This window comes from Falco naumanni, chromosome 12 (assembly GCF_017639655.2).
Source record: "Falco naumanni isolate bFalNau1 chromosome 12, bFalNau1.pat, whole genome shotgun sequence".
In the NCBI taxonomy this organism is placed as follows: domain Eukaryota; kingdom Metazoa; phylum Chordata; class Aves; order Falconiformes; family Falconidae; genus Falco; species Falco naumanni.
The window spans coordinates 13,274,141-13,300,308 of record NC_054065.1 but is presented as its reverse complement, the minus strand read 5'-3'; the positions used below and the strand labels follow the sequence as shown (position 1 = coordinate 13,300,308).

The window sequence follows — 26,168 nt, the reverse complement described above, 5'->3', positions numbered from 1 at the left end:
TGGAGCTGCCAGTGAAGCGTATGTGCAGCGAGCTGTGTCCACCCCGCTGCCCTCCCCACCTCCCTCCAACGCCTGGGGCACGGCGGCACAAAAGACACATTTAATTCAGCAAACTCTCCATCCAGAACCATGCAACCCCCCCCCCTTGTTCCCATTCCCTGGGACTCTCATGGCCTTTTCCTCGGAAAGCCAAGAGTGTCCTTGGCACTGCTGTCCTCTTCCCAGCACCCACCGCTCCTTTTCCCCCATCACCATCTGCCCAGCCCTTGCCACCACCCTGGCATTGCCCTCCCCACAGACAGCCCCGGAGATGCAGCCCCAGGAGCCCTGAGAAGGGACCTCCTCTGCCCGGTCCCCACCCCCCTCCTCCTGGGGCAGAGGATTAGCTGCCCCGGAGAATCCGCAGGCCTGCCTTGTCCTTTTCCAGTCCAGGCGGCGCAGCATGGGGTGCTCCGGCACCTCTCCCAGGGCTTCATCTGCAGCGGGGCTCCCGGTGCTGAGCCCCCGGCCCCCCTGGGGCATGCCCCTCAGCCCAGCACCGCTGCTAGCTACAGCATCCCTGCCTGCACAGTGCCAGGTAGGGCGAGGGAGGAGGCAGGCGGGAAGCAGCATGCTGGGATCTGTAGTCCCTGCCAGCCCCGGCACGCATTAAAGACAGCGGTGGCCCGTCCCTTGTCGCAGGTGCCTGGGTGGCTGTGGGCACCGCTCACCTCCTCCCCTGCTGTGGTCCTGCAGGGTGCGGAGCCTACGGCTGTGATGGAGCTGAAACAGAGCCGGCAGGATGTGGAGAGGGATTCAGGAAGCCCGCTGGCTGCTTCGAAAAGGCAGAGCAGGACAGCAGTACGTCTGCATGGGACCAACAGCCCCACCAACCTGCAGGTGCCACCTCGTTGATGCCAGAGCCATGTGCAGCACAGCTCCCCCGCCTTCCCATGCAGACAGCTCAGGGCACGGCAGCTCCTGCCTTGCCCCCGTGAGCTACCCCAGGCTTCCAAAGAAAACATCCCAAAATCCCAAAATCCCCTCCTGGCAGCCTGCCAGTGCCCCTGTGGGCAGGAGACACCCCAAGCCCTGACCCTGGATTAGCAAGGGGATCTGCAAATACAGCTGCCACCCCCCTGCACACAGAAATGCCACCGGGGCCACTGCTCGTCCCCAAGCTAACAGATAAACAGGCAGGAGAACCCCAGCTCCTGCCACGGGTTCCCAGCAAGCTCTCAACACACTGCCCCTTGCCCAGCCAAGCCCCTCGCCCCACTCCCAGCCCTCCACCAGGTTGCATCAGTGTCCCAAGAAACAGGGGTAGAGACCAACCCCACAGACGTACCTGGGGAGGACAGAGCCCGGGTAAACCCCGTGTTCAGCGTACTTGAAGGAGGTGTATGTGTCCCCTTACGCACCCCCCGGCGCTCAGGGGTGAGCATCAGGCCCCAGCTCAAGTCACGGGGGCTGGAGCCATGTGGGTCTAGCGGCATCCGCGTGGGAGGAGAAGAGGTGTCGAGTACCACAGCTGGCACATGGCCCGGGTCCGCTGCCCAGGCGTCCAGGGAAGGGAGGAAGGGGAGGCTGTGGTGGAGGAAGGAGGTGGCAGGAGCCGAGGGCACTGGGGAGGAGGCAGGGGGCTGGGGCGTGGGGCTCGGGGGGTGCTGGGGCAGGGCACTCCGCCATGCGGCTTTCCCGGCCGCTGCCTGCTTCCGTCCGGAGAGCGCCCACATCCCTGCGTCAGGAGCCCAACCTCCTTGGCGAGTGCTGCCCAGCTGCCCGGCCACAGCCTCCTGCCTGTGTTTGTTTTCTGTCTCACTTCACTAAGTGCCTCCTAATTTTCTCCAGAAAGAGCCGGTGCCTGCCAAGGGCCACGCGGGTCAGCACTCATTACGGCAGGAAACGCGTTCAGCCTCCGGCTTTTACAAACAACTCTATAACAAACAGAAAAAGTCACAGGAAGCAACACCAGCAACACCAGCAACAGGTGGCAACCCTGCTCCCACCTGGCCAGAGCAGCCCTACCATAAGGGACCAGGGGATATAAGGGACCAGGGGACGGAGGCCACCTCCAGCCACCTCGCTGGCACAGCCCAGCTCTAACCCCCTCCCGGACAAGCCTGCTGATGTTCATCCCAGCCACCAGCCCAACGGCTGCACAGCCTGGGGGACAAGGAAAAGGAGAAGCGATGCAGGGCCTTGGCGTAAGCACATTCATTTTGTTCCTGGGCGTCAAGCAGTCTGTCTTACCCCTCAGAAGCGATGTATAAGCGGAAGGAGCAGGATAACAAAGAGCAGGGTTAACAAACCCTAGGCCAGCACCTCTGAGCAGGTACAAACAAGAGATGGCACAATGGTAATTGCCCATTCATGCCGCACAAAGACCTTGACAGACGCTGAGTGACACCTGCTGTACTGGGCCACGTGCAATCCCATTGCCAACCAAGCCCTGGGAGCCCACGGCAGGGCCAGCCATCACCAAAACCGCCTAACCTCCGCTGAAAAACTTGCACTGCAGGACAGCCACGCCTGCAGGCAGCCATTTGTCACCGGGCTTCAGAGATTTCCCTACCTCTCCCTTCCTACGCATCGCCTCTTCACCTGCTTCTGCTGCCTTCACCAAAGGTGAGCACAGCCCATGCTTGGCTTTCCACCCAAGAGCAATTTCACAGTGTTAGGTAGGCATGCTATGGGTTTATAACCAGGAACACCAGCTCTTTTAAGAAAAAGTCTTTATGCCACACCAAGCATAGCACCATTCTTGCAGTCCCCAGACAAGATGGCAAGCACCGCACACATCCTCCTGTTGCCACTTGTAGGGGATCACCTTGCAAGGACGAGGTCAGCACTTCCTCCGAGCGTGGCCAAGATGGGGCAGGGCCAGGTGCTTCACCAGGCTTCACCCCGTCCCCTATGCCCGACTTCCCTCCTGGGCAACACCAGAGCCCTCCCGGCAGGAGGGCTGATCTGTGGGCCATCGAGGTTCACCTGCGGGCAGGGAACAACCCCGGCACAGGTGTGCAGGTCACATGAAGCCCTGGTGGCCATGATTCAGCTGGAGGATGGGCGACACTCCAAAACTGCCCATTCCATGAAATTTCGTGTGTGTGCCTTAACTCTGACCACGCACCCCCAGGTCCTCCTACCTTGTGCCGGGGTCCAAGGAACCAGCCTCCTGAGCGGTGTCCTGCCCACCTCCACCTTCAGCCACCAACTGTGAGGACACGTGCTTGTATTTCACAAGACATATGAGTGTGCACAATTGTGCACCATTACCACGGTGCTGAGACAAACATAAGCCCTCCCAAAATAAGGGCAGGTAATGCTGGGTCAAGTCAGAGACCAGTCTGGCTCAAAAATTTGTCTCCGTCATAGGACAAAAGCAGATGCCAAGAAAGGGTGAGAGTGGCACAGGCATTGACTAACTCCCCAACTGCTCCACCAGCCGCTGAGCCGGCAGGGGCATGCTGTCCGTGTGTTTTGTAGCCTGCGGTGGGTTTTGCTTCTGTGAAAACCCTGCTTCCCTCTCTAATTCGGAAGCCTCTGAGCAAGGGCAGCACCTCTGCCTGCGCGCAGGGCCCTGGCTGGGGCTCCCTCGCCCTCGCTGTCAAAGGGTGGATGAACATTGGAGTGGCTTCTCCATGGCAGCCACAGCTTTACAGGCCTGGATTGTATCCACCCTGCAGCACGTTTCCCAAACAGAGAAATTCTAGCTTACTTAGTCATCCAGGCACAGCTCCACGCCTTCGGTCCTCCTCGTCGCTTTCTTCCCAACCTTCCCCAGCTTCCCTCAACCCTTCCAGAGACGCTGGGGCTGGGGCCACACAGGGGCTGCAAGGGGGTGAGACACCAATTTGAAGAGCAGCTGAAGGATGTCCAGCCTTATCACTCACAAAGATGATTTGATGTGCTTTTATGCCCACCAAGCTATCCAAAACAGCCCCAGGCCTTGCTGCAAGTGGCCGGCTCAGCATGTAATCTTGTTTGCAGATCTGGGGCTTCTCCCCACCCCCCCCTCATCTATCGCTTGATATTTACCTAAACTGAATTTCATCTGCCTACTGCCCGGTGTTGTAATGGTCTTCTGTACTCTTCCTAGCTGGCACTTGTCCCCACGAACCTGAGTAATCCAATCGCCTCAGCAAGCCCTGTCATCTCATTGCTCATTCCTTTTTCCAGGTCACACACAAACACGTTGAAGAAACATGGGACCCAACACAGCGATCTCTTTCCACTGCAAAAACGGACTGCTGACTCCTATACCCTCCTTCCTGTTTTTGTACCAATTATGGGGCCATGTGAGGACCTTCCCTCCTGACCAGCCAGTTCCCTCAAGAACTAGGCTGAAAGCCCTGACTGAATGTTTTTTGGGAAGCAGCGTGGGCACCATGAGCTCCGAGTCGCTACAAAGCACTGCCCCGGCTCGGGGACCCCTTGGCAGAAGCCTCCCCACCTGCCCACAGACCCCGTTCCTGTTACAGACGCCTGGGACACACAGCAGATCTGCTAGTCAGCTTTTCCCTGAAGTTCCCTCCAGCTCTTCTTAGAAATGAACGTCACACCTTTCCCCCTCCCGGTCCCCGGGGGCTGCGGCAGTTGTGAATGAATGACTAGAGGCCACACGTGACAGCCAGCCAGCTCACCCTCCCTTTCTTTCCGGTGAACGTCGCCTTGCCCTAGCGACTTATTGCTGTTTAGCTTTGCTTTCTAACCTTTCCTCGGCGGATGCTCTGAGGAGCACCCCAACAGAAGGTGAAGAAACTGCTCAGGCTCTTCCACGGCGAACAGAGAGGCAAAAGCTTCACCTGGCTTTTCAGCTATGGCCTCTCTTCCTCTGATCCCCCATCCCTCCAACGACGGTAGCAGGCTTCCTACTCCTGGTGTGCTTCGCAAGCAGTGTATCAGAGAGCTGATAGCACTTCCTATTGTTCTTCTCCTTTCTGAGCCCTGCCCCTCTGCAAACAGGCTTGCTGCACCGTCCACTGCCCCCAGCGCTGCTGGTGCTTGCCTCCTGGGGAGGGATCATAGCGAGGGAGCAGGATGGAGGCATTTTGGCCTCCTCCCTTGCCTTGCTGCCTGCAGACAAAGCCCTCCCCTGTAAGGGGACAGCAGAGGTGAAGGTCCCCAGGTAATGTTTCTGACCTGTTTCACCTTGCACTCTCCACTCCTTCATGGGCAAAAGGAGAGACAGCTCTAGGCCCTCTCTGCCTTCAGGCTTGCGGCACCCACAGCCACCATGCAAACTCGCTCCCAGCACCGACCGGCTGTTATCTCGGCTGCCGGGTGGCATGGGGAGGTGCGGGGGGGTTCAGCCCTGTGCTGTGTTTTGAACTGCGCACACCAGACAGCTGCAAAGCACCTTATCTGCAGAGTTCAAGGGGCCCCGAGAGGCTCCCTGGGGGGCCCCGGCCCTGGCAGGTAAAGTGACCTGGCCCAGGTGGCAAATTCCCCAGGGCCCCGTGGGACTCCAGCGCTGTCCTCAAAGGGCTTCCCACCAGGGAGAGGGGAGTGGGCAGTCACAGGGCAAAGCCAGCCCTAAAACTACCCCAGGTCACGCAGCTGGGACTCTTCCAGCCGCCACCATGTCCCACAGAGCTGTGGGAGTCCACCTCCACACCAGGGCCGCTCAGTGGGTTTCCAGCCCTGACATATCTCTGGCCAAATACCAACAAGGAGGCCCTAGCGATGCAGCCCCACCATGAACGCGCACATGGCGACCGCCCGAGCCCAGGACACTTGGTGTCCAGCCAGAGAACACCCCTCCGGGCACCCATGCAACCCCCTGCAGCAGAGATGATGGGTGCTCTTGCTCAGCGCCCCATCAAACTCTCTGGGGGGACATGTTACTGTCACAGCAAGAAGCTTACCAGAAGGGCAGGTTGGTCCCAGACCCTTGCTCCCGGTCACCTCAGGCCACAGGACTGTAGGGACGGCACAGCCTTGAGAGAGGCGGGAAGAGCCCTGCAAACACCGGAGCGGTTGCCTGCTCCAAGGCCTGTGGTTTGGAGGTACGGGAGGAGATACAGCACCCGGGCAGGAGCTAAGGGGGGACGTCATCTCTGAGGAGACGTCAGAGGGAGAGATAAGCTGCCCTCGGGAGCCTGTTTGCAGGGACAGGATTCGTAAGGGCTCTTCTGAGGAGCTGTTTTCCCTGATGGCACCTGCTCAGGCCACTGTCCCCAGGAGAAGAGACTATCGCCTCCAAGCCACAACCCTGCTTCTTGGCAGGCTGGGGAAGGAGGCACGTTTTTCCAGGGCTAGGTGCAGGCTCCATTTGTTGGAAATTCAGAGAAATAAAGACCCTTCTCCCAGGAGTGGCCAGAGGGATTTGCTCAGGACTCGACTCACTACAGCTGCAGAAACCTCCAAAACCAGGAGGAAACCACCACCGGGACCTGGATGGTGCCTCCAGACAGCTTTCAGCACCTCCAGGGGCTGCCTGGAGGTGGGGAGGGGCAGGGCAACGACCCACACAGGCAGGCACAAAGCTCACGCTACCTGGCCACAGCTTCCTGTGGGACCACCATGGGTTCGGAGAGAGCCGGGGGATGCCACACCCCAGACCTTCATCCTCACCTGGCAGCCCCTTGCAGCCCATGTGTGCAGGGCTGGTCCAAGCCCCCCAGGGTGCCAGCATGGCTGGGTGAGGTGCTGCCTGGCTCCATCTGGGGGCTACAGGGAGGGGGGTGCTGCGGGAAGGGTGCTCCCCAGGGTCAGCCTGGGGGCCGTGGCGGGAAGAGGCACAATGGGAGGAAGCCACATTTCCGCTTTCCAGTGGAGAAAACCTTACAGAACCCCTGGGGAGAACAACCGGACACCATTAATGTAAAAATCAGCAGGGAGCACAAGGAGCAGCCAGAGGCAGCCCTGAGGCAGGAGCAGGTTGTCCCTGCATGGAGGAGCCTGGGGCTTGGTGCAGCGGTGGCACAGGCCACCACGTACCAGGACAGCCATGCAATCCCAACGTGCCAGAGCACAAGGCACAGTGCTGGCTCCCGCCTGCCCGCAGCCCAGCTCGCCCAGGCAGGTGGCACTCCTCATTCCCACCCAATCGAGTGGGAATAGGGATTGCCCCCTAATGGGCTGGGGCATTGCTTAGGCAAGACCCCCCCTGGGGCATGGCTGCCAGATGCATCTCTTTTGCTTTAGTAGCTTCCACCCCCCACCCAGTCATGACGAGGCTTGCTCAAGAGGAATCCCTGTCATTACAGATGGTATCTCGGTCAGCCCCACCTTGGGCAGCAGCTACAGCACGTCGGAGGGATGGGCTGAGCCTACAGTACCGTGTCCCCATTTCCCCCTCATGTCTGTAGGAACAAAGGTGAGACCCATAAAGAGGAAGCATGCAGCAAAACAGAAAGAGAAAAAAGCAGTTCATGGCCAGAAAAGTCTGAAGATAAGGACTCAGTGGATGTATGGGAAGAAACCCAGAGGGCAGAGTCCCACAGCCAGGGAATGAAAGAGCACCAAGATGAGTTTCTCCATACCCTGCCTTCTAGGCTTGGTAGGGCCATATCTACAGCAACATGTGGCTACCCCCGAGGTCACTGCTCAGGGAGTAGTACTGGAGGGGAAGAGCACGACTGCAGGAGGCTACCTGCCATTGGTGGTCCCCAGGGTGCTGGGATGGAGAGGATTCCTCCATCATTGCTTCATGTTCCTGGCTCCAGGACTGAGCTCAGAGCTGGCAGACCCAGGAAGGAGTCAGGCCAGGAACGACACAAGGGAGCTGAGCATGGAGCAACCTGCAGTGAGCGGCTGGGAAAGAAGGATGGGGACAGCTTATGGTGCAGTTGAGAGGTCCTCAAAACAGCCCTGATGTGAGGGGCAAGGCAGGGGGCTGTGGAATCATTGGAAAGTTCAAAAGCCCCTCTAAACCCCTCCCCAAGATACGCATGGAGCCCCCTCTATGCACAGAGCCTCTAGCAGAGGAGGCTTGGAGGGCTCAGCCAAACATGTTCCCTCACCTCAAATGCCACACTGTACTTTATGGGGGCTTCTCTCCCCAGGAGAGCCCGACCCCAGGACTCCTCATCGCTCGTCCCCAAAACAGGGCCGCTTCTGGAAGGGCAGGAAAAGCTGGCAGACAAAAGCTGTGAGAGCACCTGCCCACACCAACTCCCTGCCCACTGCCACCCGGCCACCTCCCACACCCTGGGACACGTTCACATCCCAGGGGAGAGGCTCCATCCGTCCAGTGCTGCCTCCCTCCCGAAGGGAGCTGGTGCCAGATGCAAATGCACAAAGCTGGAGGCAAGCAGGACCCTCAGCCAGCAAGAGCTGCCCACACCCAGTGGGAGCTGCTGAACCACCGGCACCTGGGCCACGCTGCCCCCTCACCTGAGTCCCCTGGCAGGTGGGAGAGCATCCCTGGGGCTGGACCGAGCCAGCCTTGTCCCTGCACCCAGAGGACTCGGCGGAGGGGCTGCCGCAGGCTGCCAGCCCTGCCAGGGGGCTGGCACGGGGGCAGACCTCATTTTGCCCCCACCCAGCAATTTTTCCAAGGCTGGGCTGGGCTGCACAGCTGCTTCCAATTTAGTGGGGGGGGGTGGAGGAGTGAAACCAGAGCCAGAACAACATGATCTTCCCCCGGCGTCACAGCCTCCCCAGCTCCCAAAATTTGGAGGGGCGATCCCTCCCCGCTGACCAAGAGCCCCCTGACAGAAACTGGGACAGACGTGTGTGGGCCAACCACTGCCGGGCCTGTGGTGGGCTGAGGTTGGCTCTGTCCTCTGCATGTCAGATGTGCCTGGCAGCCAGGAGAGAAATGCAAGGGCTATTTTGGGTCCCCACAGACTGAAGTGGCTTTTTGCTTGTAGGCCAGCTCAAGAACCTGGGACCTGGCTGACCACTGTTTTCAGCATGAAATCTCCGCAGCCCTACTGGGAAAGGGGGTGGCGAGCAGGGAAGAAGGTTTTGGCACCTGCCATGGTCCCTCTGCCAGCCACTTGTTCTGCCAAGATCCTGCTCACTGCCTGGATGGCTGCAGCATCTTGCAAACTGCGAACTGGCTTCAGCTGCTACATGCAGCTCTGCTCCAGGAGATGGGGCATGTCAGTCACACCCAGACCCACACACCTTCTTTGTCCCAGCCAAGGGGCACCCCATGATCCCCCAAAACAAAAGGAGGGAGCAGGGACAGATGCCCTGGCTGGGTGTGCTCCTCCCACGTGCCCAAAGCCAGCCACTTCCAAAGCTGCAGTCACCTCCCAGCAGCAGGGCAAAGCCATCCCCACAAGTCCTAGGAGCTGGGGGGACTCGAGGAGCCACGCACACCTGTAATTCCCAGCTGATTTTAAATAAGGCTGTGGGGAAGGTAACACCTGCTGAGAGCCAGGCTTGCTCTGCGGTAGCTCCAGAAGAGCCGTGCGGACAGCACACGGTCTGTGGACCTAGGAACCAAAAGCCAAGGTGGCAGCATGCCACCAGTAGTGTGGATCAAGCACAGGACTAGGAGTAAACACACAGGGCAGAAATTCCGCTTCCCGTACCCTCCTCTCTGAATAACTCAGCTTCCACAAACAGCCTGGCAGGACTAAGGTCTCACATGTGGAGCCAGAGGAAGGCTCGAGGCAGACACCTCCTTCGGAGGGAGTTAGACTCCAAACCTCTCACTCTTGGCACTGGCCTGGGCTAACCCGTAGCAAACAGGGAAACCTTTATGCAAGTAGGATCAGGCAGGGAGAGACAACAGGAGGTGAGGAGCTCACCCCCGCGTCTGGACAAACCATGGCAAAACAGAGTGTCTCCCACACGACCAATAATAACCCTGGCCACAAGTCAGGAAAGGGCAAGTCACATCCCCTCCAAATCCCAACCCGCAGGCGCTGCTGCATCTGTGCAATCAGCCACCACCCAGTGTGCCACAGCCACAAGGTCCTGGGCTGCCTGGGACTGTGAGCATCCCCAGGGATACCTTGGAAGCACGGAGAACCCTGCATGAGAGCCACCGAGTGCTCTGCTCATGTGGAAACGGCACTTTGCAGACATTGGCATTGGCTTGCAGGCTCCACCGCTGCCGAGCCTCTCCCATGTTAATTTGGGGAGCAGAAGAGATGAAGGAGGCTCTGAGACTCCCTGCTGGAAGATCCAAGGGTACCGTAGCCTCCATCGAGGTGGGCTGGCCATCCGGCAAGGTGTCCTGCCAGAGCTTGCCCAGGTGCCTGGACACGCTGGGACGCTGATGCACTCCCACGGCGATGCCAGGCGATAAGGAGCCCAGGAGCTGAGCGCTGCTGAAGCAATCCCTTTCTGGCACACCGCATCCCCCTTGCAGCCACGGGGGAAGAAAGGGAGGGAGGGCTGGTGGCAGATGACTTGTCTTTGTTTTATTGAAGGCCAAGCCATTTACTTCTGCTGGGTTCTGTTTTTAGTCAAAGGCTCCCCTTTCGGAGCAAGCCCAGCTGCAGAGCCCAGGCAGGGGGGAGCGTGGGGCCCTACAGCAACTCCCTTGACCCCCACAAGGCACAGCTCCTGCCCCACATCGCCCAGGCACCCTGCACCTGCTGCCTCCAGGGTAACAGCCCTGTCTGGGAAGATGCTGGCAGATCAATGCCCTGATGTGGTTCACCATGCGGTCACACCAACCTTGTACTGCCACGAGGGGTGGGTGTGAAGACGGGAAGGAGAAGCTGCAGGGGAGGGTGGATTGCTTAACAGCTTGGTTGTGTTGCCGCTGGTCTGCCTCCTCCTGTGGTGCATGGATAACACTCCTGCTCTCATCAGGGTGGTATGAAGACCTGCCCAACCCTACCATCCTCAGCCACAGCACAATACCTACAAACCCTTAAGAGCTGAAGGCACCGTGCTCCCTGCAGCAGTGGGCTCCCCGAGGGGGCAGAGGTTCTGTCCAGAGCAAATACCATCGAGGAGCTCATCCACAGCGCCGAGGGAGGATATCCCAGGCAAAAAAATAGAACTGCCTCCAACTTGGTCCTGAGGCCAGGAAAAGACAAGGCCTGCTGAAGGTAGGGCAGGTAGCTCCTTCAACTCCAAGCCCCTGGCCAGGAGCACAAAGAGAGCTATGCCACCAGTCCCTCCTGCCTCTCCGAGCTGTTCTCCAGGGGTAACCAAGCCTAAAATGAGGGAGCTCCTCTCACAAGGGTTTTCCATGAGCAAACCTCAAATGGGGCTGCCCACCCCAAAGCCCTTGATGTCTTTGAGCTCCTCCAGGTGAGCTGACCCTCAGCTATCGGTGTGAATCGGCTCCCTGTCCCTGCTTGGAATCAGTGGGTGGCTGTGCTAGGTGTGATGAACCAGGCAGGGGTGAGGACCACACTGGGACCCACAGCATGAGCAGAGAAGCCAAGCAGGGTGGCCCAGGTGGGATGCACCTCTCCCCAGCAGCCTTGCAGCAGGCTGGGGCCATTTCAGCGGCAGTCCAGGGGCGCTGGTACGTGTTCGGGTGATGGCTTGCCCTCAGCACAGCCAGGCTGATGACCCAGTCCTGCTGCTGTGACTCAGCCCTCAGTACCTGGCCAGAGCAGGCTGCTCACCGGGTGGGAGGCTGACTGCAGGATCCTCCAGTCCTGCTGCTGCTCCTGATCCAGCCGCATCCCTCGCAGTCCTGCTCTTCACCTCAAGCCCCTGTCTGCCTCCTCCTTCTGTAGCTTCCTGGTCCACTCACTCCATGAATTTCCAGCTGGAAATTTCACAGTGAAGTGCTTTCCCATCAGACAAGACCTAAACTAAATGAACTAAAGCAAATCCTGACAGTGGTGTGGTGGGAAGCAGGCAAGGCAGCTCTGCGGAAATCTGCCTGATTTCCTGCTGGCTTCTTCTGAATGAACTGGCAAGTAGGCAATAGGTCTCTGCTCCCCTTTGGCCTCAAAAAAAGCCAGTCTTCTAGAGATGAAGCCTGACTGTGCTTACCCATGGCTTAACTAAGAGGCTGCAAGAGAGCCTTGAGCACTGCACCCAGAATGCCAAGCTCACTGATTTTTGTCATGGATGGTGCATGACAGCCACACATACCCAATGCTTTGAGCCTCCCCTTTCTCAGGGATCAGTGAGACCACAGAAAAGCCTGCTCCAAGCCAGAGCAGGACCAAAGTGTCACAATAGTGATGTTCTTAACAGCACCAGCATCAGCAATGAAGTTACAAAGGGCTAGCACCATCCCTATGCAACAGCTTTCCTAGTCTCATGAGAGCAGCAACCCTCGTACGCATTCCTCACGCAGCACCACAGCTCCCCAGAGCCTACGTACAGCCAATCGCCCAACCAAGTCTACAGGGTTTGGAGTGGGAGATGGGGTGCAGTGCTGTGCTGCAACCTCAGCTGGGGCACTGGGGTCTCTCTGGACCACACATCCTGATGTAACCAAATCCACCCAGGGTCCAACCCTACTCCGCACACTTCTTTGCCTATCCCACATCTTGCACGTTGTTAACCTAGGAAACACTCGGTCTTCATCGCACTGCTTAATCAAATCCCGATAGCTGTGTGTTTGTTAAAACCCTGACTCCTGCCCATCTGCAAATGCCTGGAGCTCACGCTGTGTAATGCTCTGCACCTGAGCTTGCTGGCAGCTAAGTGCAAGTTAGCATGGAGATGTGATTGGAGAGCTCACAGTCCTGCAGGTCCAGCAGCACCAGTGCTGGGCTGGCAGGTGTCACAGGGCAGAGCTATGTGCTGAGGAGGCTCAAGAAGGTGAGCAGAGTTTGCACTGTGGGGTCAGTACTGAGCTGGCAAGGACCACAAACAGCACTTGCTGGTAAGAGCAGGTATTGCAGCTTCCTTAACACCTGTCAAGGACCTGGATGTTATGCTGGACAAAACCAGCTGAGATCCACGTATCCCAGAGAAGGCACTGGGGGCTGCTTGCTGGCTTCCCAAAGCCAATGGCTGGTGCCTGCCCATCTGGACAGGGCAGGCGGGTGCTCCTGGGCTCCCTCTGGTCTGATGGGCTGGTCCCCAAACCCTGCCTCTGCCAGGGCAGCTGGGAATGGAGCCGGGCAGAGCAAGGAAGTGCAACAGGAGAGAGGATGAAGGGGTGCCTTGTCCTCCATGCCCTGGCTTCACCCCAGACCACAACAAGGAAGAAGACAGGTCAGGCCCGGGCAAGAACAAAGCCTATGGCTCATCTTGGAAGAGGAAGAGGCTCATTATACATCTCAGCCCAAGATAATGAGAGCAGGGATGCCATGATGGGGAAATTATGCCAGTAGTTAATTACGCAGCTTGGGGAGGAAGAGAGAAGAGGAAAAACTGCAGGATGGAGGTGCCCTACTGCCCTGTGTGCTGGTGCTCATTTGCCAGTTCAGGCTGAACTGAATTTCTTCCACCTCTCCGTTGCAGACGCTTTGCTACAGTGTAGGCCCCCGCCTCTTGTTTGTACTAGCTGAGGGGAAACAGCCACCCTGCAAACCATCTTCTGGGGCCTACGTTAGAGCCCTCAGTGCCATACGGAAAGTGCCCCTGCTCTGTAAAGACCTTCTTGGTGAGCCAAGGCATGCCTACCTGTCTTTTCCAGGAGCAAAAAGCAACAGCAGGAGCACTCCAGAGAGCACACATACAGCGTCTGCACTGCACTGACACTGTATCAACAGCCCACAAGCAGCACTCAGACAACCAGGTACCCAAGAGAAAAGCATCCCCGCATAGTCACATCCTGCAGTAGTTTTGTAGTGGAGGCAGGCTTGAGGGAGCCCGAAGACTGTCCAGCATCTCGCAGGGGCTGGCGAGAGGAAACGATGCCGCCAAGCCAGGATGCGGTGCAGGAGGGGAGTGGGATTTCCTGTGTCGGCATTGACAGAAGTCCCTAAATTGTGTCAGCTCACAACAGGCAACTGAGGGGCCGTCAGGCTGCTTCCTGCTTTGGAGCAGCCGGGAAGCGCATCCAGCTGTGGCCAACAGCTGCATGAATTCCTCCTGCAGCCCCTAACCCTAGGGAATCTACTGGGCTCAAGGATACAGACTCACTTGTCTTCGATCCCACAGCCCCAGGGCTTGGCTGCTGCCGCCTTCCCACACAGCCCGCAGTTCCACAGCCTGTTCCCGAGAGGCAGGCGGGAGCGCTGGTGAGCACAGGCAGTGACTGTTGGTCTGGCAGTCTTAGCACCTAGCAGGGGTGTGAGGCTCAGATTTAACTAGAGGCTCAAATTTTTAAGTACAGGCTCTAATTTAACTGCAGAGGTGGGAATGACAGCACAAAAGGGCTCCACGGGAGCTCTTGGTGCTCCTGCCCGGGCCAGGCTCTCCATTAACGCAGCCGCTTTGCTCAGGAACAGAAAGAAACTGAAATCTTCAACAGCACCCCATAGCCAACGGGGAGCACTTTCTTCAGCAGGACGCGGAGCGGGGCCGGCCCTGCCCCACCGCCCGCACCGCAGCACATGGCGCCCAGCCCACACGCCCGTCACCGGGTCCTCGCAGCGTGGCCCGGCGCGGCCCGCAGCGGCTGCCGCGCGGCGGAGATGCGCATCCCTGCAGCCGGAGGAGCGCTGCGCGACCCCCTGGGGCAAGTCCTGCATCCCAGGCATCAAAGCATCACCGCACCCCAAAGCCACGCGCTCTCCCCGCGGCGGCAGCTACGGAAAGGGATGTGGACTCGCCACGCGAGGCGGCAAGGAAGAACCCCCCCATCCCAAAAGACAGCATCTATGCATCACACCCCCCGCGACACCGACCCGCGACTCACACGCTGCCTCCCCCCAAGGCTGCGGCGCCGGATCCTGAGCTTGCAACCCCCCGCCGGCTCCCTCCGAGGGCTCCTGGGGGAGCACCCGGCTCCCTGCTCCAAAGCACCCGTCAGCTTTGGAACGCTGCTAGGACGCTCGGAGGGAGGCGGGGGCGAGGGGGGGGGGCGTTGCAAGCTCAGCGACTTTGAGCCAGTACCTTAAAGAAGGGCGCTCACCGCTGCCCCCCTCTCCTCGCCGGCGCCTTCTGTCCCCGAAGCGGATGGGAAACCGCCTCCTCCCTGCCCGCTCCTCAAACTCCTCCTCCTCTTTTTGCCGCCTTCAGCGCCACGCGGCTCCCGCGTGGGGGAGGCGGCCGGTTTCCCCCCCCCCACCCCCCCGGAGAGAAGGGGGAAAAGACGCCGCGACCCCCCGCGGGCAGCGCTGCCCACCCCACGCGTGAACCCACCTGCGCCGCGCTCCCCCGCACCGCACCGGGTGCCGGCCCTCCCCGGGGCTGGCCCGCCCCTGGCTCCCCCCCTTCCGCGCCTCCCCCGCCCCGCACCCGGCGGGGAAACCCCCGGCCCGCCCAGGGTCCGGCTGCTGCAGCCCTGCACAGCCCCGGAGAAGGGGGGGGCAACTCCCCCCCCCCCCCCCCCCCCAGCGCTTCTGAGCTGCGCCCGGCTCCGGGTTTGCATTAATACCCACCCATCGGTAACCCTTGTAGCTCTACGGGGAGCTGTGCGGTGTGTTATGGCTCTGAACGGAGCGTGAAGCTGCATCCCAATCCAGACAAAAATCCTCTCTGCTGGCAGTTACTGATGTACGTATATAGATACATATGGGTGTGTATACATAAACATGTGTGTGTATATTGTTTTATATATATATATATATAAAACTATCTTGGGTTGTGGAGAAGATTGAAGACAGCTTTTTGCACCATGCATTCATGGGGGTGCTACCTGGGATGGCAGGTAATGTGCAGACCCCTCTGAAATTTAGCAGTTTTCTTATATCCAGAGCATATCAGTACTGTGTGTACCCAGTATCCAAAGGGCAGGCATGGACTCTAAGCTGTTTGGTTGGGTTTTTTCAAGCTCCAGCCTCCTATCTCTCCAGAATAGATATCTACTCTGCTGTGATAAAAACCTGTTGTTTTGCTTAATTACCAAGGTGCAGCAGGAATCAGGTACTTTGTCCCACAGCAAAGGGGAGTGCACCTGAATTCCTACCTGAGCAGTTAAACGGCTTGCAATCTTTTTTTATGTAGCTTGGTGTTTCCAGGTGCTTCTACCAGGAGCACAAGGCCCTTCTCGCTCGCTCGCTCTGTTCACTTACGCCATGTGGCTGCAGGCAGCAGCATCAGGAAGTCCCTGTAGCAACTTTGACTGTAAAAACGTTTGCTCCGTTAATAAACACCCTCGGAAAATTCTCTGCAGCCAGCAATCAGTTTGAGTTAGAAATTAAAATCAGAAGTTAAAACACCCCCAAATGCCCTGGCAGATTCCTGTCTTCACAATCTTCCAGCGAGATGATGTCTAATACACATCTCCCCACTGAATCCAAGCACCAAGCTTGTATTTTAAGACAGACATGCAAAACGTCACCACGTAAGCAAAAAGTCCCCAAAGCCCGATAAAAAGGCTATGAGGACAGGGGTAAGACAGTTACCGTTGCTTTCTGAGATGCAACAATGACGCTGCAGTGTCACCCTCAGGAAGTAACTTCTTTGCGGTCCTGCTCGGTAGCAGCCTCTGCCACTGGATCTCTCCCTCTGTGCTGGCTGGTAGATACTGGTTGCAGTTACAGATTGCTGGAGTCAGCAGGGTGTACTGACAACATGAAGTGAACAGCAGACAGTGTTGTCAGCTAGTAAGACAGGAGGCTTTTGTCTTAAATGTAAGATTTGTATCAGATCAAATTAGATTTAAAAGCTCCCATCTCCAATTAAGCTCCTGCTGCGTCTCCCAGGCAATGACGGCTCCAAGCCCTGGACCTGCCTTTCAGCCCACTTTCCCTAAGCCTTTCCAATCTGGAGGGTTGTGTTCTGGGTGAGCTGCAACACAGGCAAAACCTCTCTCCTCGCCTCTCCTCTCCCCGCCTCCCCTGTTCTCGCCTCTCCTTTCCAAAAAAAAAGCAAAATAGGAGAGCAAGGTTGCCTGCTTTGAGATGTCTCACATCACCTCCTCTCTAGCTTTGAGATGTGCCATGCTGCTGTCACTTAGAGAGCCCCACAAGTCCCTGTAGCAGTCCCCAGGACATCAATGCCACAGCATCTCAGGCCCCATGTTTCCCCTCAAGATGTCCACACTTGCTGCTCAGCAGCATAAGCTAAAATTTGAGCATCGCTACAATTTTATTTTTCTATATAAGCTCCAACTTCAGCACAGACTAAAAGCTGTGGGAACCAATCCCCCAGGGACTCCTGAGCACAGGGTCCAGACTGGCAGCGCCCAGCCAAACTGTCACCGTGCTTCCAGAAGCAAGAACAAGGCTCTCAGCATCATTAAGACCCTCAGATCCCATTGGGAGAAGAAATACCACAAAATTTACCTTTGAGTGGATATTCCAGGAAGTCTCTGCTTCAGGACAGGGTGGGTGGGGTTGCTGCCTCACCCCAGGCTTTCAGCAGCAGGGTACAGAGCACTTACCATTGCTCAAGTATGGAATTAAATGTTCTCTAATTCACGGCTCTGGTCCTGTCTGCGCAGCCGCTCCTCAGCACTGGAACCAACATCTCTCAATAGAGATGTCTCAGTGGAGACAAGAGGGTTGAAATCCATTAGCGCTGAACAGCGTTGCAGCCACCAGTGACCGCAGGCAGACAGAAGGCCAGCAGATATACCAGAAAGAAGGCAAGGAGAAAGGCAGCTTCCAGCTCCTAAGTATATCTCTTCCGTCCGCATGGGCCACCAGCTGCTTCTCTGCACAGACCTGTGCACCCACCCACCACTGACTTGCAGGATGGGGTCTAACGATGCCTTCCTTTGGGTGAGCAGGAGACCTGGGGCAAGCAAGACACCATGGAGTGAGGAAGGCTAAGGCTGGGAGGGAACATCCATTAAAATCCAGCCCTGGCTGGTGCAGGACAAAAACGATTTCACTCATGGGTCTTGTGTCAGGAGAGCCACTTCAGCCCCCTGGGAAGCACATCCACCCCCAAGAGCCATGCATGGTCCTTGGGATGCCTGATACTAACACTGGCATGTGGTCTCAGGGGGATGACACCTCCTCTCTTACAGAAGGTGGCAAATCACAGAGCCAGTGACAACTCACTGCTATGAAAACATGTGCCATTGCTGAAGGGTCAAGCTGTCTTGTTTCATCTTGACAGGATGCGTTGTCTTCGTGGAGCCCTCTGCTCCCAAGTGACTCTCATGTTATCATCTTCGCCTTTGTGAGTACAATAACAAGCCTCCCAGAAGAAGTAAACAGCTACAGAAACGGTTTCTGCTTTGGACTGGAAACAGCTGGGGCTTTGCCCAGCACTGGTACTGGGCCCACCAATGTATAACACCAGCACGACACACAGAGCTAGATGTTTCTCCCCTGTGTAATCTGGGCAAGGAGAAAAGCAGCCTCAAGTGGGGCCCAGGGTCTTGCTGCTCTTCCACACTCTCCATCCCCGAAGCAGCAGCATGGTGCTAAAATACACCGCTGCTGTTGGCACATTGCTGCGCTCCCCAGGGCGAAGGGAGAAGGCAGAGCCCTGCTTTCCTGGGGGAAGGCAGCCAGCAAAGCCTCTCCCTTACATAAAGCCAGGAGTCCCATGGACATGCTCCCCAGGACATGCTGAAGGGGCTCATGCTGCCCAGCCCTTCGAGTTTTCTTTCTGAAATCTCAAATGTGCGCCGCAGGCATTGCAATGCTGTCACCTGGAGCCCGATTTGTATGCTCTGCTTTGCAACAGGCAGAACAGGCAAAGTGCTCTCCCTTCAGTGACGCTTGCTGCCAAACCTCTCACCAAAGCCGCTTTCTCCCCCCCTCCCCGCCTTGTAGCAATTCCCAGCTTCAACTAAAGCAACGAAATCCAAAAGGGGAAAGCAAACAAACAGCTGGTTTGGAAATCAAGAGCCAAAATGGAGATTTATTCCAGGCAGTGGGTAATGCATCATAGGAGCTGAAGGAACATTTTCTGTGCCTCTTGGGAAATATTTGAGTTTTAGGGCCTGAGGAGCTAGGCAGCATTTGCAGGCACTTAAGTGTTTCCAGGATCCTTTACACTTGGCACCCACGTCGACCATTTTCTTTGGAGATTTGCAAGCCCTTTGCAACCATACATTAATTAACCCACCAACCCTCCTCTGCAATGAGATTTCCCTTTCCCTCTAATACGCCTGTGGTAGGAGCAAGGGAAACTGAGGCACGGTGAGGCTGTCAGCCTGGCTGAGGTCAGGGGGCTGTACGCCACCCAGCTCCCCTTTCCATTGCAAAACCACCCTTCCCTTTGCATGAATGACCCATGGCGACAGGGCTGCCCTCCACTGGGTACTTCCCACCCTGCCAGGAGAAGGGCACGGGTGGCTCAGCTCAGAGAGCCTCTGTGCCACCCCTCCGCGCCATGGAGCAAAGAAACAGAGAGCCAGTGTGTTTAAAAGGCAGAGCAGGCAGGCAGGAGTGGGGTGGCAAGCAGATTAGCAGCTGTATCCGATTCTCTGCACGTGTGACAAGGCAGCGGAGCACAGCCAGGTTGGGAAAGGGGGAGAGGGGGCATTTTAATCAGTCACATGGAGGGAAACAGAAGATGCTGGACCTCTGTCAAGTGTCAGCAGGTTACTAACCCACAAGCCAATAGGGGGGAAGAAACCACTACAGGCTCCTGGGAATCCAGTTACAAGGAGGCAGCAATGATCCTGGATGCTTTGATAGTCAACAAAGCACCTCAGCCTGTTGCTGGGATCAGTGAATGGCTCAGGGACCGTTTCAGTTCTGCTCTTCCCTTGCTGGCCCTGGCTGACCCTGGAGCAGGGTCCCAGCTGCGGAGCTGCTGGCGGACCATTTTTTGGGTGGGAGTTCCCTGCTTGTTGCTTGCAGGGCTCTTGATGGTGACCCCCCCCAGGACCTCAGTGCCCTGCCCTGTCTTTCAGGATGAGAAGTGGCAGGGTCGAAGTGATGCTCACCTGATGGCCTAAGCCTGGCTGGGATGAGGTGGGACAGGAGCAGGCTGCGATCCCCTCCTGAGCTCTGCCCGTGGCGCAGAGATCCAGCTGGGCACGTCACCGCTTGCAGGGAGCCACACAGACCTCCAGTGCCCCGCTGTCCCTCTGCTTCCTTGCACGACCCGACCTGCCAAAATAAAATCAGGCAGCTGCCTGTGGCTTCTTCACTAGTAGGCTGAGGGCAGCAGGAGCTTGCTGCTAGCAGAGGAGCAGCCCTGGGTGAAAACCTGCAAGGAGAGGCAGCGGAGAGGGAGGCACTTGCTGCCAATTGGCCCCACCGCCTCCCCATACTCAGCATCCCCTCTCACTGGTAACATCAAGATGCAATGGGGTGACACCTCCCCACCCCCCCCAAGCACTCAAAGCTCCAGTGAGCAAATGGCCCGGAGATACGGCAGGGAAGGGCCTTGGCCCTGAGAACTCCAGCCTGGTGTTGGGGCCATGCGTGTTTTCCAGCTGGGCAAGCAGAAACAAACCCCATTGTCCTCTGGGCAGACACAGCTCAGCAAGGGGCCCGGGGCACCCACAGGGCTCCTGGGGGCTGGCATGGGCAGTGGGGTCCAGCCAAGCTCCAGCCCCTCTCAGATTGCCAGCAGGAAGGGCCTGTTGCCCTGTGGGGCAGCAGCATCTTTGGGACACAGGGCACGTCCCAGCTGGCAGGCTAGGGGACACAGAAACCCCTCTCCCGAAGGTCTCCCACCCCAGCCACCTCCTCGGTGTGATCCTTCCCACAGTGATCTCTCCATCCCCACCCCTCTGTCTCCCTCCCCACACCCTGACATCTTCCCTCCCTCCCTGCACCCCTGCTGCCCTCTCCTCAGCTCCTGCTTACAAGCATTTACTGCCTAATGACACCAATTAGCCACAGGGTTGCTCTGTGTCTAGTTATTGAGTGACAGCCATGCAACCACCATCCAAGGGTGAAATGTTACCCCTGCCGCAGGCAGTTTCCACTTGCCAGCGGCCAAGCTGAGACCTGGGTAAACTCAGGACACACAGTTCAGGCTCCCAGTCATACCAGAGGAGCCACGGTTAACCCCTGGCACAGCAGCAGGCAGGAATGCCCTGCGGCATTCAGAAACAGCCAGCCTCAGGGCATGGGCCACTCCTAGCACCCACTGTCACCCTGTCATATTCTCACACTGGGTGTCCTTGGCAGAGGACGGTGGGTGGAGGGAGCCACACTATAGTCAAGGTCATCCGGCCCATTGAAGCAGTGCCGGGGGCACATCCCGCTCCTTGGCTGGCAGCACCAGCCTCCTGCGATGGAGCAGAGCCATTGAGGAAGGAGACAGTTGGCATCCAGCCACCTCATAAAACACCACGGGGGAGCTGTGGGCAGCTGGGAATGAGGGAACCTGGCAAAAGGAAGGGGGGTGGCAGCCACTGTGTGGTCTCGCTCCCCCCACTCCACAAAGCCCACCCAAGCCCTAGTGGAGCCAGGTGCCCAGCAGCTCCCTGGATCTCCAAGCACCATCTAACAGGTAGAAGCAGCCTTTCTGGAGGATGGCCAAATCCTAGCCCTGAAGCCTTGGCTCCCCATCAACTTTTCTGAAGCATCTTGGTGGCAGTGGTCAGATCTGTGCTCTGGCCCTTGGGGAGTGCTGCTGCAGCCGGAGGCTGCCCACCCTGCATGGCAGGGCAGGGACAAGGCACCCACCTGCTTTCCCAGCCAGCCTGCTCCCTGGGTGGCCCCTGTGGCCACCAGCATGACAGGGACCATGGCACACGGCCATCTACAGAGACGAGGACTCCAAACACACACCCAGGAGCTCTCACAGCCATGCTGGCCACAGTCTGTGCCCGGCTCAACAGTCGCTGGCTGGCGCGGAGGAATTCAGCTCTGTGCAAAGGTCTGGCACGGCTGACTAAATCCTGTTTGGAGACTAAGCCCTTCCCATCATGCTTTCCCCCCTTGGGCAAATCGGCAGTGGAGTTGTGGCTGAATGCTCCCAAACATCCCCGGGGAGGTCTCCAGGAGGGCCCTTTCCCACAGCTTCCAACAGTACCCGCCGTTCATCATTTCCCCTCCTTGCCAGTCATGCTTCCGTGGGTTCCCAAGCCGAAATGCAGCCCCCCCCGGCCCCCCAGCAGAGCACGACCATGAGACATCAAAAGAAGGGCAAGCCGAACCCATGACCGGCTGTCCAGCCGGCGGGTATCACCAGGGTATCGCTTGGCCTGCCCTCCCTTCCCCAGCCCTTCTGCAAAGCCGAGAACCCACCCGTGGGCAGAGGATGTGCTAACACGGCCCAGGGGAGAAGGAAACCCTCGGGGGGTCCTGCACCCCTCCCGCGTGGGGCTGGGGGACACCGCCGGCAGCCTCCAGTGCTCTGCGCTCCGGTCACTGGGAGGCCCTGGCGCAGTCTGGCTGTGCCCGGAGGGATGCACGCGCTTCTGGCCCCGACCGCCCACCCTGCCAAGCTGGCTGACCCCGAGAGGGGCTCTGTGGGACCCTGCGGGACCCCCGCGCCGCGACACTGCACCCACAAACCCATAGCCCGGGCCGGTGCTGCCCCCTGCTGGCGCAGCCCCCCCTTGCGGCGGCCACCGGGTGGGCGGCCGGCAGCTGCGGGGCCCCCTCCCGTGACCGGGGAGCACGGGGAGCCCACGGGGAAGGGCTTAGCCGGCCTATAGGCTTAAGTGGCCCCGCGGTATGCGGGAGGGAGGGAGGGAGGGGGGACAGCGAGGGGGGGGGGGGAGCACAGCCCCGAAAGTGGGGAGCTGATGGCTGGTGGGAGGGGATCTGGCCTACCCGAGCCGGAAAGCCCCCCCAAGCTGTCCCCTGGGAAGGGGCAAGGGAAGGGCAGGCAAGGGCCCCAGCGCTGGGACCCCAGGCGCGCCCATGAGCATGAGGTGGCAGTGGGCTGGAGCAGGTAGATGGGGGCACCACTGGCATGGGAGTGGTGTGCACAAAGTGGAACCAGGCACCCCAAAGTGTGAGCAGCGATTCGGGGGGCTTTGTTCTGTGTGCTATGCTAACCCGCGGCTGTGCTGCAGAGGAGGGGCTGGGGGTGAGCGAGAGTCACAAATCTGGGGGTATGCAGCGAAGTCCAAGGGCAGAAGCTCCAGCTCTTTGTTTGAAGGTGTTGGAAAGGAGCAGGGCAGCATTGCTTGTAAGTAACACACCACGCAGAAGGGCAGGGGTACCGTTAGGAAGCAGATTTCAGGGTCCTGCCGTTCACCCAGGATGGATCACACGAGGACACCACACAGTGAGTCTCCCCGAGCACAATACCTGTCCTGCAGGGCTGTGTTCACAGCTCAAATGCAGGCCTCAGAGAAAGGGCTCCTGGCTGGTCCTCCGAGAGCCCTGAGTTGACTAGGATGGGACGGGATGGGGAAAAGCACAAAACATACCTCCTCAGCATCACTCGCTTCTCAGAAGGCAGCTTGCCTGCTTCTCCCTGCAGCCCTGGGCTATAAGGCAGCCAGGAGCATCCCTGTGCTGCTGCCAAGTGCCTTAGGGACAAGAGAGGTGCTACCTTCCCAGGGGCTCACAGTATAAGACTGACTCGACACGTCCATCCACAGCTGATGGGGACTCACAGGCAGCCTCTGGGGAAACAGCCTACTCTGCTAACTCTGCGACCCAGACCTAGTAAATCTCCTTTCTGGCAAGCCAGAACGGGGAAAGTCAGCCCTGACAACAGTGGTGGCTGGCTTCCCACGAAGACTCCCCATTCTGAGAAAAAGCTGCAGGAATCACCTACTCCCTGCCATCTGTACTCTCCCTGCAGGACCTTCCATCTCTGCTGGGTACAAGCAGGTGGAAAAGCCTCACCTGGTTTTTGCTAGTGCTGTGTCCTGGGATGGTACTGCTGGGAAGAAGCTTCATAGCAAGGCCGAGCTGCTGCATGGTGCCCAGCAGTGCTGCTGCTGACCTTGCTTTGCAGCTGCAGTCATGGAGGTGCTGGGATCCCTGCAAAAAGCCATGCCTCTTGAGAAGAAAAAGAATTCCATGAAAGCCTGGCTTCCCAGTAAGTCCTGGAGTGGCTCATTGCTGCCAGCAGCTCAGGTCAGACCTGCCCGCTCTGATGCGGGACAGACTGCTTAGCTACTGCTGCCTTTATCTCCTGTCCCGCTGCTCCCAATGCCACCCAGCTTGCCTTCAGGGGCACTCTGGCTGCTCCTGGCAGGGGGCAGGGGCTCCTTATACATCTGTGCATGAGACAGCCAGTGCAGCACAAGCAGGCCAGCAGCAGCTCGTGGCTGTGCTCCTCAACCGTGTCCTCCATCATCCTTCCTGCGCAGGCCTGGGGACCGTGACGGATGAGCTTCACTACCTCCTACCACCTGGCCGTGCCAGTTTCCCTCATTCCCTACCCTTTGCCATCCATTGCAGCCCCCACAGCACCCACTCCCTCCCTGAGGCAGCACCAGGGCACGGGACAGGTAGGGACAGTGAGCAGTGGCAAGGACCCTCTTTTCTCACCTCTCGCACAAGACCTTTACCGGAGCAGCAGAGCAGTGCCCTGACCTTGAGAGGCACCATGGATGCGGGGGTAAGTGAGGTCAGGCTCTGGCAAACAAGCCCCAGGCTAAGCCTCGGACCCCGGGGGCAGCCAGGATCTCTGCACCAGGTCAAATCATGCTGAGGACATGGGGCATGGTGCCTGGGGAGGAAGGAGCTGTGTGGGGAACGGTGCAAGGGCAGAGGGCTGGCTCCCAGCTCCCAGCAGTCAGTCTACAAATAGAAAGGGTCATGGGAGAGTGCCTGGCTATGGGGACAAAGGGCCTGCGAGAGGCAGATGCAGTTGCAGAAGAAGCCCCGGCAGGGAGGCAGAGGTGGCACAGTCCCAGGGCCTCCAGGAACAGGAAGGGCTCCCTGGCAGTGTCCCCACCCCCGGGGCCATAGAAGAACATATGGGACTGGCGGGGCAGGGAGGGAGCCAGTGCTCAGGGAAGGCTGGGCCTGACAAAAGAAGGTGACAGGGGCCAGTAAGAGGTGATCGTGCCAGTCCTGGGGTGACATCCTCCGGGGGCAGGGTAACCAAACACCGTGCCCAGCTGGTTGGTGCTGGGGGGGGGTGGGGGGCGGTGGCATTTGCTGCCCTATGGCACTTGTACTGGTGCCAGATGTATCTCTCAGGACAGGTCCACCGCCAGCCCCCCGGGGGGGGTCCCGGAGGGGGAGGGGAAGGCAGCAACACCCAGCAGAGCCAGGAGCGAGGGGCCGAGCGCCTTGGGATGAAAGCACCCGTCGGACGGCCTGCCACCCCCGCAGCACCCCAGCATTGCCACCCCCGCAGCCCCCAGCCCTGCCCGCCCTGCCCCGCCCCAGGACGGGTGCCAGGGCTACCCCGGAGCGCCGCCACCGCCGCCGCTGGCGTCCCCGCCCCGCTCCAGCGCACCCCGCTCCGCGGCAGCAGGCACCGGCCCTTACCCCCTGCCCTGCCTGCAGCCCGCGGCGGCAGCCCCGGCCCGGGGCCGGCCCGACCCTGCCCGCGGCACGGGGAGCTCCCGCCCGGCCCCGGACGCAGCCGCCCTCGCTTACATGCTTTTCCCCGGAGCTGGCAGGCTCCTTCCCGCGGCGCTGCCGGCTGGCAGGGCAGGATCCGCACCGCTCAGGCAGAGCGCTGCCAGCAGTGCTGCCTGCGGCTCCCGGCCGGGTCCTAGCGCGCTGCCTGCCACGTCAAGGACACCGCGCAGACGGGCGCAGGACAGCCCCAGCCCGGGCCGGCCCCGCTGCCGCCGGCGCTGCAGCCCCGCGCTCCCCCCGCCGCCCACCCCTGCCTCGCACCCGCTCTGCCCCGGACCCCCCCGCTGCAGCACCCGCATCTGCGAGATGGATGCTACCGGGGTCCCTCCGCTGCCGCAGCCCCGGCACGGGGATGTCCCGGGCTCTGGCTTTTCCCAGTGCCGCCCCTCCTCCTGGAGCACACAGCTGGTCCTCCTGCCCCTGCGCCCTCCTGGGGACCCTGCCCTGTGGGTCCCTGCCCCGGGAGCCGGGCATCGCCGTACTGCGAGCTGGCCCAGGCAGGGATGGTGGGTGCCGACAGCGAGCCCCACTCACCGCTGCTGCTCCCCCCTTTCACTCCCCTGCTGCAGCGGGGCCAGGTTCCAAACCCTCCTTGCAGCCACGGGACTGGAAAGCCCCGAGTCCTGGCTGGGGTCCCAGAGCATTGTCCCCCCAGGGTGGGTGAGCGAGGCGGTGGGTGGTGGCTCTGGGAGCTCAGCGCAGGCCCCCGGCTGCAGGGTGACCTTGCAGCAGGACTGCCGTGCAGCAGAAACGGGGGGCAAGTCCTTGGCTCGGCAGAGAGGCGCTTGGAGCTGAACCCCCTGCTCGGTACCCGGGGAAGCAAAGCACTGCAGGGACGGCGCTTGCTCTGCGCACCTCCCCGCCCGCACCCTGCCCTTACCTCGCGGGCTCAGCTCTCCTGGGGCCAGGTGATACTGCCTGCAG

At 59.3% G+C, this 26,168-nt stretch overlaps 1 protein-coding gene across 10 annotated transcripts in view; it reads right to left on the bottom strand.

Annotated features, from left to right (window-relative positions):
• The window catches only part of SLC29A1 (solute carrier family 29 member 1 (Augustine blood group)), a 33,757-nt gene extending 8,411 nt beyond the window's left edge, over positions 1-25,346 (bottom strand). Inside the window, exons 1-2 of one of the 10 annotated variants that reach the window (XM_040612338.1) lie at positions 25,260-25,346; positions 19,724-19,889 (exon numbers count right to left, since the gene is read on the bottom strand). The gene's annotated coding sequence lies outside the window, so the exon portion shown is untranslated. Of the gene's footprint in view, positions 1-412; positions 540-3,700; positions 3,814-4,694; positions 4,875-5,124; positions 5,228-5,849; positions 6,028-14,820; positions 14,938-15,069; positions 15,121-19,723; positions 19,890-25,259 lie in introns of those variants that run through there. The other 9 variants (XM_040612333.1, XM_040612334.1, XM_040612331.1 and 6 more) reach the window with 9 other exon arrangements.
• Between the last annotated feature and the right edge of the window lie 822 nt (positions 25,347-26,168).